Below are 12,365 nucleotides of genomic sequence, written 5' to 3'. Positions count from 1 at the left end.
AAAGTCAAAGTATTCATTATGTAATATGGCTCATTTTAGAAATAAATATATATATATTATATATTATACAAGTATATGCATTTCATCAATCAGTGAGCCGTAAACGTGTAGTCCAAATGCTTGCAATACACAAACAAAAACTACACAAAAACTTATTTGAAATGTAGCTGCTGAAGGCTGAGTGCTTAAAAGAAACACGATTTCTGAAAAGCTTCCAGTGCACATTTAACCTTCAACAGAGACAGAGCCATAGTGCAAACAGAATGCACTGCAGGGGGGTCACCGGGAAGACAAGGTCAACAGGTTATTCTGTTCTGCAAAACTGGGTATTACAAATGTAACAAGAAATCCTACCCTAATCATAAGGTGTATTATTACACAATGTTTATGTACTGTATCGAACCACCTAACATGTACATAAACACAGACCCATAAAACATTTGCAACAAAAAAAAAAGAAATACAGCATGCCTTCAGAATAACCCTCTTTGTCTCTCTCTTTCCTTTTAACAAACATTCACACACACACACACACACACACACAAACACACACACACACACACACGCATTAGACAAACACTCACATTTGAGCACAGATACCAATATAAACAAATGCATCGATGCACATACAGTATATGGGTGCATACAAATGTATCCACACACTATGTTAAACCCTGGTTATCTTGAGTGCAAGAGCACAGCGGTGAGGAAGTTGAACTAATTCAACAAAGGCCAATAAGAGTATTTCCCATTAGCGTGTGTGAATTAATCTACTGACCAGTTGGTAGGATTGAATTGGTAAAGCTGCCAAATGAAAAGCACGAGTAACAGTAGCACACACACACACACACACACACACACACACACACCAGTTAATTACATATCCTGAGTGTGTCATTGCTAACCACTCTGTCTTTATCGCTACAGAGTCACTTAGGCTTAGGCCAGGGGTTGGCTGCTATTTTAGCCAACACAGCAGCTTGGTGGTCTAACTCTGATAGAGGGGGTACACACATCCACATCCACACACCCCAACGTATGAGGGTTAAGACATTCATATTGCAGTTTTTAAATTGATGGGGGACTCAAATGCTACATTTTCCTGCTCGAAGTCGCTCTCACCCAATCACCTCGGAAAACAGCCACCACAGCATCGAAGGGATGAGAGCAACTTTTACTATAGGTGCTGTAAATCTAGGTAGCTTATCCAGTTGAAGGGCTTCATTGCAAAAAGCTGGAATTATTTTGGGAAGATTGCTTACCTGTGTTCATTTCTCACCAAAAAACTGGTAAATGCACTCTCTCAAATACTTGTTCACAACCTTTTTTTTGTCTAATGTACCCCCACAGCCTTAGCCATCCCTGAACTCAAGCACCCCTTCACCAACACCCATCGTCATGTTCCAAATGTGTTCGTTTCAAATGATTTTCAACTGGTTATTTAACTCTGAATTCTTTAAGAGTGGATATTTTTCCAATTATTTTTTTCATACATTCAAAATGTCAGTGTTCAGATCAGTTTGGTTAAGTTTGCATTTTCACTACTTGGAGTGGCAGAAGCTGGACATTTATCCATTGCTTAACTATTTCAATTGTTTCACTATTACTTTTAACTATTCATTTATCCACTTTTAGCTATCTATTTTAACTATTTATCCATAATCTATTTTAACTACGTATGCATAAGGCTGTCACGATAACTGCAAAATTGAAATACCGCGTTTTTGGTCAAGCCTACCGCAGAGGATGGCATGCACCGCAACAACCAAAATGTTCATACTGTACACTTAAGGGCTTGTTTAATTAATCAATGAGTGCTTCAACAGTTCCACAACTGTTACGAGCTCTGTAATGGTTCAAGGATGGATCGCCATGGGCTGTACGTGACCCGACTTCAAACTCTGAAGCTTCAAGTGTTGCCGTGTTTTGTGTTGTTTTACTGTTTATTTTAAAGGTTAGCTAACTTGGTGTTAGCATATTGCGCGGCTAATGTGGCTAGCACGCTCGGCGATGTTGGACTAACGTTGTGATCCTGAGGGACAGTTCAGAGAAACTGTGGACAGTAAGCCTCATTTGAATCTCACTAACTAAGGAGCGTAATGTGTCGGAAGCCTGCAGCAGTTTTTCATGTTGTTTTCTGTGGAAATATAACGTTACTACAGCACAGTGGTTAATTGTGGACAGCCATTCCGCGTGTGTGCGTTGCTGCGGTATGTAAATTGACTTGATAGACATGCCCTGACGGTAATGATATAGCTAAATCTGAAGAAGACACGGTCAAACTACAAAAATAAGCTTGCTTTGCAATGTTGTTGACTAGCACGCAGCAGCTAGCTTGCTCAGACCATAAAGCTGCTGTTAGCGGCTCGCTGTGCAGTGAGGTGACAGATACAGACACACTTACTCTGCTATATGGCGCCAAATTACTTCATTGATGAAAAATGCGATCATACCTGTTGAGCCCCAACCTTTTTATATACAGTCTATGGCCCCAACATATTGCCGTGCTGGAAATTACTTCACCGCGACAGCCATACGTATGCATTACTTATAGCTATCTGAACTGTTCATTCAGTACTTTTAGGTAAGTATTTCAACCATGTTCCCATTACTTTAAATAGTATAGTAAGTATATCTGACCAGTGCTTACTATATGTCAACCATGTATTTATCATGTTAAGCTAACCATTTCAACTGTTTCCACTATTTATCCACTTTTAGCAATCTATTTCAAGCATTTATACATTGCTTCTGGCTACCTATTTGAACTGTTAATTCATTATTTTAGGCTGATTATTTTAACAATTTGTACATTTCTTTCAGCTAGCTATTTCAACCATGTGTCCGTTACTTTCAGCTAACTATTTAACTGCTAATTCATTACTTTTAGCTGCAGTCACATCCCACGGCCGGTTTGCTAACTAGTTTCCACGCATTCTCAGTGGCAACATGTGGTGTTCAGAGCTGATTCAATATGTTGATTTATATTTTTCAAATCAGTTGAGCAATTCTACAATCTTTTCATGTACTCCCAGCAAACTATGACCTCTGGGATGAAAGTAGCCGAACCATGATTGGGTTTCACTGCTCTAAAATCCTTTTTGAAAGGCAATAGCAGTGCAACAGCTAATGATATCAGCATTCAACAAATGAGACACATGATGTTTAGTTTCATCACATTTCTTGTGTAAAACTGCTCAGTCTCCTTCACTGCCAGACTACTATGTGAAATACATTTGCAGTCTGTAGAAGGCACATTAGACAGGAACACATTGAGAGGCATGATGGGACACAGTTGGGGCATGTTGCAGTATGGGTTACCCGTCTGTTTGGAGCTTCCAGAGATGTCAAAGCGTGACTCATCATCAGTCAGCTTACTGCTTGCTGAATTTTCAGGGGGAAAAAAAACATGCATCACAGACCTGCAGCCGCTGAGAATGCCGCTCTGGCTATATCATCACTGTACCAGACAAGTAATCCATGGTGGTGCTTCCTGCACTTGTTAGAGTGGATGAATTTATTTTTCAAGACAGAGGGTGAACATCTGTATTGGTGTGAAAAGGCAAAAGTCTGTTTTACTGAGTCATCTCTCGTGTTGCACTCATGAGCGACTCGCAAATGTCCACCAACAAAACATACTGTAATTGATAACTGTTTGATGTGCTAAATATAAACAGAATACATGATTAGAGGCAGAGGGAACATAAGGTGGCTTATTACCATTGCCCATAAACAGAACTATGCTGGCCGCATTTGTGAAAGATCTCTGAAAAAGCTCAGTTTGCTCTACCCGTTCTGCAAAGCCAGTCTTTAAATGTACACACTTTGGACAGCCTTTCAGAAAAGATCACAATTTGATGATTTGGCATAAATTTAGATGCGTTTATATATGATCTTCTTAGTGTTCCGATTCAAAACAGCGCTGCACTAACAAATGCAAAGGGCTGTACTGGTGGACATCTATAAGACTGAAGGCTGATTCTTGTACATTGTTAATAAAGTTGCAAAAGCAAAAGCAAATGAGACTAACTAATCAATACACACTTCAGGACTTAACTGGTACCCAAATTGTGATTGGGCTAAAAAAAAAAAAATACTTAACTTAATAACTTTAGCCTGCTTTTACGGTTCCTCCAAGGTGGATATGCTTTAGCCACAGCGTGACGACATGCATTTCCACAACAGCCGGTCCTGATTGGTAGCAGAGCCGACCACGGCCAATCAGTGACCTACCTTTAGCTGTGTCCTCAGCAGCTAAACTCAAGCGTGTCAGTACTGGAAAGTAGAGCGAAAGCCTCTGTTTTCTCTTACTGTACTTCTGCTTCTACGTGAATCTCTGTGGTTTGGAGCTTCCTTCTGTGGTTTTGTCTTTATTTTCGCATATCAGTCATATTTTATTGTTTATTGGCCTCTTTCAGCCGTATCACAGCTGTGTTAAATTACAGCTGATGCAAACATTTTCTGCAGTTGCTGTTCACATTAAAAGCATCCCACTGGCAAACCGGTTGAATGCTTTTATTGTGAAGAGGTTGAAGGAAACTCAATGTGTTGGTTACCAAGTTAGTGAAGCTTAATTGCACTGCTATTCTTCAATAAACAGGTCTAATCAACTGAACATAGACAGATTCAGCGGCGCAGCTTTCAATATTGCAGTGAGGAATAGTAGAACCATGCTCAATACAGTGTCTCATGCATGGAGGGGCTGAGTTTTCTCATGCGGTGCTAATGTTTGTCTGAACACGGCATTGCTGTGGCGATGGTCTGGAGATGGATTCAGAGTGACGCATGTATAAAGTCTTGTCGATCTTGGTCACCATGACGCTGTCAGTGATGATGGGAAGACATATAGTAGATCTGATGGGAGCTCCGTTCCGTTGAAGTTCAGTTTGATGGGATGAGTAAGCAGCAGTCACAGTTAATTTGGCGAGTTTAGTTTTCTCATCTAGTAAATATACGCAAGTCCCCTGAGTCTTGAGTCATGCATTAACTGTGTGAAGTTTGACTTGAGTGACTGTGTAAATCCTAACGACAGAGAGAAGCTCTCACCTGCTAAAAGGTTAAATAGATGTCGAAGTTCAGAACTGCTCAGCTCCATAATTGTCTGCACAAAGTTCTTGATTCAAATCATCAGACACTGATATTTGAAAATATGCCTGAAGAAATTAAAGGACAGATCAGTTCTTTGTTGCAAGAGTTCAAATGAAGTGTGTGCTTTAAATAGCCCTCGGAGTTAATCTGTGAAGAACACACTGTTCCATGTCTTGAGAGCAGGGAAGGGAACTTTTTCAGTTGCTAAGTGTCAGGCAGCAGATAAATCCCAGTGTTGCTAAGCTACTTTTACTATTTCACCAACTGACTAAAATAAAGCACGTCTCTTAAAGTATTAAAATGTTGTAAATCCAGTGATTATTAGTCTTTTTTTTTTTCACACTGCAATGATCAGTTGTGGTGACGTCCACTTAAGAATTCATCCAGAATTCACTGGTCTCCTCTTGAATTCCAGCAGCTCATCAAGCTTTTTTTATTTTCTGGCATGAATTCCACATGATGGCATTTTTTCCCAGCCAGAGTAACTTATAAATCCAACATCAAACTCACCAGTCAGAGCCAGCATTTAAGAGCATGTTAAGTAGACCACAACACCTGCATAGCGACCACCATAATCTCTCAGCTAAGATTAGCTGCGCCTGATGTGTTTCTTAGCCGAAAGATTATCACGGTCAGTGTGCAGGTGTTCTGATTTCTCCGCTGAGCTGTATCAGATAATCAAAAGATTACAACCAAAAAAAAAGAAAAAGAAACTGCTATTGTTAAGACAGACACAGCCGACAAGACAGGTGCAGAGTGTGACATATCAGGAGCACCCGATCTCTGCATTAAGCGCTGTAGACTGACCAGGGCCATCTTTATCAAGCGCCTCATACATGCTAAATGACAAGTAAAGGTCCTGCATTCAAAATTTCAAGTAATGTTACATAAATATTAGCGTTATAGTTTGCATTAACTTTAATGCAAGTACATTAATGTTATAGGTGCTATAGGTGAGGTGGAGCGAATTTAAACTACTTTACATACTTCTGGGTAGTTTAATTTACAACACGGCATCACACTTTATAAACGGATCACAAATTTTGTCAGGTTTTGTTACACGTTTTGCAACATCTTAATCTGAGGAGTAACTATTGTCTATAGCCGTCGGATAAATATAGAGGAGTACAAGGTACAATGTTTCTCTCTGAAATGTAATGGAGCAGAAATATAAAGCAGCATGACATGGAAATACTCGAGTAAAGTCTATGTACCTGAAAATTGTACACAAGTACAGTACTTGTGTAAATGTACTCAGTTACATTCTACCACTAGAGAGGAACTACTCCCAGCAGAGTGTGATGTCTGTGTTATGACACTCTCAGCGCAAAGTAGACATTATGATGATGTGTTGTAGTTTTCTGCTATTAGAATTATTAAACAGTAGTACAAAGTGGTACTACCTTTTTATGTGTAGACTTTATGTGTCTAATCAAATATTATACATGACTACTATGTCTAGGTTTTATAATGTAAACAAAAAAAAGAAGCCTAGTTGAATTTGATTAAAATAAAAGTAGTGATTCTGGTCAGCACGATAGCATCAGCAAACTCAATTTCCCTACAGAAATTATGCTCATCCAACTTAATTCCACTCAAGACACGAAGCCAGTGCGGAAGTCCCTTAAACCTGCATTCTACAACAGCCAACAGGGGGCGACTCTTCTAGTGTCAAAAAGAAGGCCGGCTCCATTAGAAATAATGGTAAAATGACCCTACTCGCTGATTTATTACCTCAGTAAAGACTTTCCTGATGAGTTTATGGTCTCAACCTCTAGTTTCATGTCTTCTTCAATACAACATGATGTTCATTTAGTAAATTATGATCCCATTTAGAGGAAAATACACCATAAAGCAGAGTATGCTTCAGGGCGGGATTATCTATGATTGACAAGTCATTACCATGGCAACCTGTCAATCAGGTGAGAGTGACTCGTACGTATGGCACTGTGTAAATTTAACCAGCGCTGTTGAAAAAGCTTATTAGGAGTTGGCTGTTCACTTTCTCTGGTGAGTACATTTAGTTTTAAGACTGCTAGACATAATTGTCAGCCCTGTTAAAATGACGTGAATTACAGATGCACCTAGCTAAGCAAGCTAGTTAGCTCCACTGTCTCGTCCAAATATGGTCACGTCCGGTAACATTACCGCTGGTTGCAAAAACTCAACATGGCGGCGCCCTATCGGCCAAACTCGAGGCTTCAAAACGGCAGTCTACAAACAAACGGGTGACGTCACAATGTCTACGTCCACTTCTTATATACAGGCTATGGTTCCACTCCATATTATCCCCCTGGTCATCCACGCCCACCCTGCAGTGGCTCTATGCTCCCAGTTTGAGAACCACTGCTGAAATGTCAGCCGATGTTGGGAAATATACACCGTAACAATATGAACATATCTCTTTAAAAAAGCTCCTCTATTGGTAATTCCAAACAAGAGAATGAATGAATAAATAAGTAAATGAACAAATGAATGAAACATGATTTGTTATAACTTTATTACTGCCAATATCACTTCCTGTTGCAAAGCTGGATTTTTCCTGTTGCTGTCAGGTTGAAAGAACTTTGTTTTTGTTGAATAAGTGCTCTCTCTTTGCATCCCACACAAGTAAAAAGTGATTTTTGCCAAAACAGTATCTTTTAATAGGCTCATAGTCATCAATGAATGTCTCTCCTCCCACAGAATGTAAGCCTGTGTGTCTGACAGAACACTACCTCCTGGCAGCACCAAACATGTCGGGACACCTCTGGAGCTTTGCTTAATTTTAGCAGTGATTGGAGTCTAAGGTCAGAATGTGGATAAAGTGCTTTATCCTTAAAGTGCGAACAAACATGTGCTAGTCTGGCCAGGTAGGACTGATTTCTGACTGAGAATCTTGATAAATACGGACCCAGGTGAAGCAGTTAAAAGCTGTAGTTCCTTACAGACAGTCTGGAGACAGATTAATGACAGATGTCCATGCTTTGAGAAAAGTTGCAGCAGAGAATCACGTGAGATTAAACTCTTATAAAGATGGCGAATGTATATATGCTGTAACTTTAAAACATGAAATTTGCCACTCCTAAGTACCCAGAAATTATTTTCCATTCCCACGCCCAACATATTTGGATCCCCCTGCTGCCTCGGCACAAACTTCAAATTGAAACTGATTTACATCACAGTTGCCAGTGCCTCCACAGTGCATCTAAAATCCTCTCCAGAGACATCCTCAATCTGCGCGTTATCCTTCACTGTGACAATAATGCTGTCGCTGTGCGGCCCCTCTATTCCAAAAATTGAATCAGGAAATGGATTTCAGACAGGGGCTTAAAACCCCACGAAAGTGCCGTGAAGTCTGCCTCGACACTTGTACCTCAGTGATCCCAGGATGTTGCCAGCGCTGATGAAAAGGACTCACGCTGGCATGTGGTGGTTTATAGGCCTGTAAATTGTGGGAGTTATGAGGGCATGGGGAGGTAAACAGTATAGGCTGATGCTATAATAGTGACATACTGTACAAATAAATAACCACACTATGTAGAGAGGAAAATGGCAGTGTGGAAAACACTAAAGGAGAAGTTGATTTTGCTAATATTTGCACTATATCTCCTCTGCTTCACGGTGAGCGCCAGCTGCTTCTTTGTTGGCACATCTTTCATCTTTCATCACACATTAGGATTGATGTGTGTGTGCGTGTGCACAAGCAGGCGCCTTCCTGCGACCATTGTTGGTTTTAATGTATTTTTAATTTACCATGAAGTGACTGGAGTCCTCAGTGACCGGCACTCCATAATTGGCTGCCTGTGTGAACATCAGTCAGCCTAACGAGAGCGAGGGAGCTTCTACTGTGGGCTGCTGTGTGAATGCAGCCTAGCTCCTTTTCTGTCTTCTCCTTTCCTTCCCATACTCTGAAAAAGACACACACGCGCACAAAGTCTCATTAACCAAGCTATTGCTGCCATTTCCTCCAGAGGGATCAGCAAGAAGTGTTTACCTGTAAGACTGTGTGTATGGGAACGGTGTATGAATACAACCGATACAATTAGCTACACGTCGCACATTAGCGCAGCTGTTTGCCATGGCCTGCTTGCAGCGCTGGCTATTGCAGGCGCACCCAATGTATTCATTACACACATACAACAAGCAGGAGCACGGATTCTGGGTTTGATTGAAAGCATCTGCATTATTTCTGTGTTTTCATTACAACGAAGAACTTCATTCTAGGCTCACTGGGGGACAGATGACCACGCCAGCAGAAATGTGTTGCTGCAAGGTTTCTAGGCTGTTCAGACAGAGAGGCACTGGAGATACGAGGCTCTGAAATACATCATACATTGAGTTAGACTGCAATCGGACATGGAATATTTAGAGATGCAGTAATTCCTCTCTGCTCACACACACATACTCAACAGTACTCGCAAGTGTGCACACACTCCTAGAAAACACACAAACACAAGACGCCCTATTCAAAGCAATTTGTCATATATAGGATTTATTTACATTTTCTATTTACAGATTTTTGTTTCAAAATCTTCTCTGTACATATTTTTAAATTCAAGAAACACTACTCCTGTCACCCACACGCTCTAGTATTATTAGATTTTTCTGAGTATGCAAGAGGCAAAAGACAAGGGGGGAGGATTATGTTGTTTTTTTTTTCCAGTTTGGTTTTCATAAACATATTTTCATGGCTTGAAAAGTAGAGTGAGAAAAAAAAAATAATTTAAAACTCTAAAAGAAATGAAAGCAGCTGAAAATGTTACTTAAGGATACCCTGCTGAAGAAGTTCCAGAGAGTGTCTGAAGTTTGCCTGTGTGTATGTGGGCTAATAGAAAAAAGGCTCCAGCCAGATACCACCGTACGTGTGTCCGTGCGTGTGTGCTGAGAGACATTGGGCAACAGGCAGGCTAACTTGATATTGGTAGCATGTGAAGGTGATGTTCTTGAAATGACTGCATATGACATTACAGCAAACATAGATAAACTCTTCCAATGAAAAGAGAGGGGTATCCCTGGTCACCACTGGCATCATCCCCCCAGTGTTCAATATGAAAGTGTGCAATAAGGCAACATAACGTATTTAAAAGTAGGGCTTTGGCTAATAAATGGACAATCATTGACTGTTCGTGAATCCCCGTCCTCCTTTGTTACTATTCCATTATCGGCACATGTGCAGTTTAAAATAACAGTGGCAGATTTATCACTCCAACTTCTTAGTCACTTCTGAAACATTGGTTCCTTGATTTCAGACAGTGGAAGACAAAAGCAGCTTCTCATTTCTAGCTGGCGACCAGCAACTGTAGCTAGCTAGCTAAATAAGTTAATGTTAGCCCCATGAGTTGATTAAAAATGCGGTTTCTGGATGACTCTTAAATATGCACTTGATGGCTCTATACATGAGATTGCTGTAAAGGACTGAGGCTAAAGCTAACAGGTCCCAGGCAAAAAGTTAGCATCCTCACCATTTGATGCTCCATATAGAGGACTAGATAGTTAGTCCTAGGTCTGATAAATGTAAGACCAAGGCCTGTTTGAATGCTTTGTTAAAATACTCGTTTGTATTTTTAAATAGTATGTTGTCACTTTTAACATTACAAGAGAAAAAATTCTCTAGTAATGTTAAAAGCAACATGGGAACGTTGGTTAGTGTTGCTGAAGTGTAAACGTCCCCAAATTCAATAAAGAGCAGGACATAACGACATTAGTTAGCGACAAATGATTGCTGCTAATGACAGTGTCCAATCCTTACACTTCACCTCTTGTGTTTTTAGTTTGGGAGAGGCTACAAAAAAAGAGAGCAGCCTCCAAACTCTTTAGATGCCCACAATAGCTCTTACTACAGACCCATGCACACTGCTTCAAGAGAACTCCAAAGCTGGAGCGGCCTGCTGTGCCGTGTTGCTTTTGGTAACCCTTGAATGCACAATGGCTGTCAGGGTGAGGGGTTAAGCGAACACTCAATTGCCAAGTCTGAACTACTAAATGCCCACAGTATTATTAAACAGTTCACGTTGGTAGCTAACACACCCAAAAACTAGATGTGCACACAACAAAACAAAAATCTGTCTTTTCACAGCAAATTCAAAATGTCTGTTGCTTGCAGAAATCTAAAACCTTTCAATTTCATTTGAGGTCAAAAACATAAGTAGGATGTTGCCTCGTGTCTCCAGAGTCAGGCACAACTTAATAGGCTTGTCATGTAAACAGCATAAAAAAATAAAACCCCAAAAAAAGAGAAATCTTTAAAATGCTGATTGAAAGAATATATCTCATACAAAAGGAGAAAAAGAGAGAGCGAGAGAGAGAGAGAGAGACAGAGAGGAAAAAAGGCTATAGACTTTCAAATTAAGTGTAGTTCTTCTTCGTCAGAGAGCATGGGAGATGAGGGGTTTGTGAAACTGGTGCAGATTGTGCAACCAAAAAAAACAAACAAAAAACAAATCCCAATGTGTGATCAAAGACTGACAGCTCGCACAGAAAAAGCGCTGAAACTGCCAAAGAAACACAACCCCATCCCTCTCTCCTTCCATCTCCCCTTCACACACCTACGCACACAGTCTTTGTGGGCTAGGGTGACAATAATGGATCCTGGCGGAGTCGCAACGGGAGGCTCCAAACATTAACAGCTTTGTGTTATGTCATGAATGTCTGATTACCCCACCCCCACCACCCCTCCCGACATTACACCAATATGGTGCTTGGGTAAGAGACTTCCCATGTGCTCTATTTGAACAGAGCAATGTAAGACAGGAAAAAGACAAAAGTACTGTAACGGTACAATTGTGATTACCATGTGCACAAGAGAAATGAGCTGTTGATGCTGTTTTTGTTCATTTATGTGCTGCTCGCTATGTGCAAAAGTATTTTACATTAAAGGGTGAGTTTAATAGTTGTCATACGTTAAGCCTGTGAGGTTTCCGTCACATTAGAGAGGAGCTCAGACTTGTTTCTCCCAGTCCCGGGGGGGGGGGGGGGGGGGGGGGGGGGGGGGGGGTTAAGCCACGATTATCTTCTATTCTATTTCATCAGAATCTGTGTTTACAGCAAAGATCTGTCCCTAGTGAAATTAAAAATACTATTAGAAAATAAAAATAATTTTGACTGATGTATTCTGAAGTGCAGAGTGCTTTGTACCGAGGATGTCACAGTCTTCAATTTATCTGTTGCAGAATACAAAGTTAGAACAGTTGTAAGTGCACACAGGCACAGACGTTATTTTGCTGATTTTGCAGCAGCTGGTTACTCATGATTCAATTAAGGGAACCAATATGGATTAAACATGTGTAATTGCTTTT

Source organism: Micropterus dolomieu, linkage group LG16, assembly GCF_021292245.1.
Source record: "Micropterus dolomieu isolate WLL.071019.BEF.003 ecotype Adirondacks linkage group LG16, ASM2129224v1, whole genome shotgun sequence".
NCBI classification, from domain to species: domain Eukaryota; kingdom Metazoa; phylum Chordata; class Actinopteri; order Centrarchiformes; family Centrarchidae; genus Micropterus; species Micropterus dolomieu.
The sequence above is the reverse complement of the archived record's forward strand: the minus strand, read 5'-3'. Positions refer to the sequence as shown.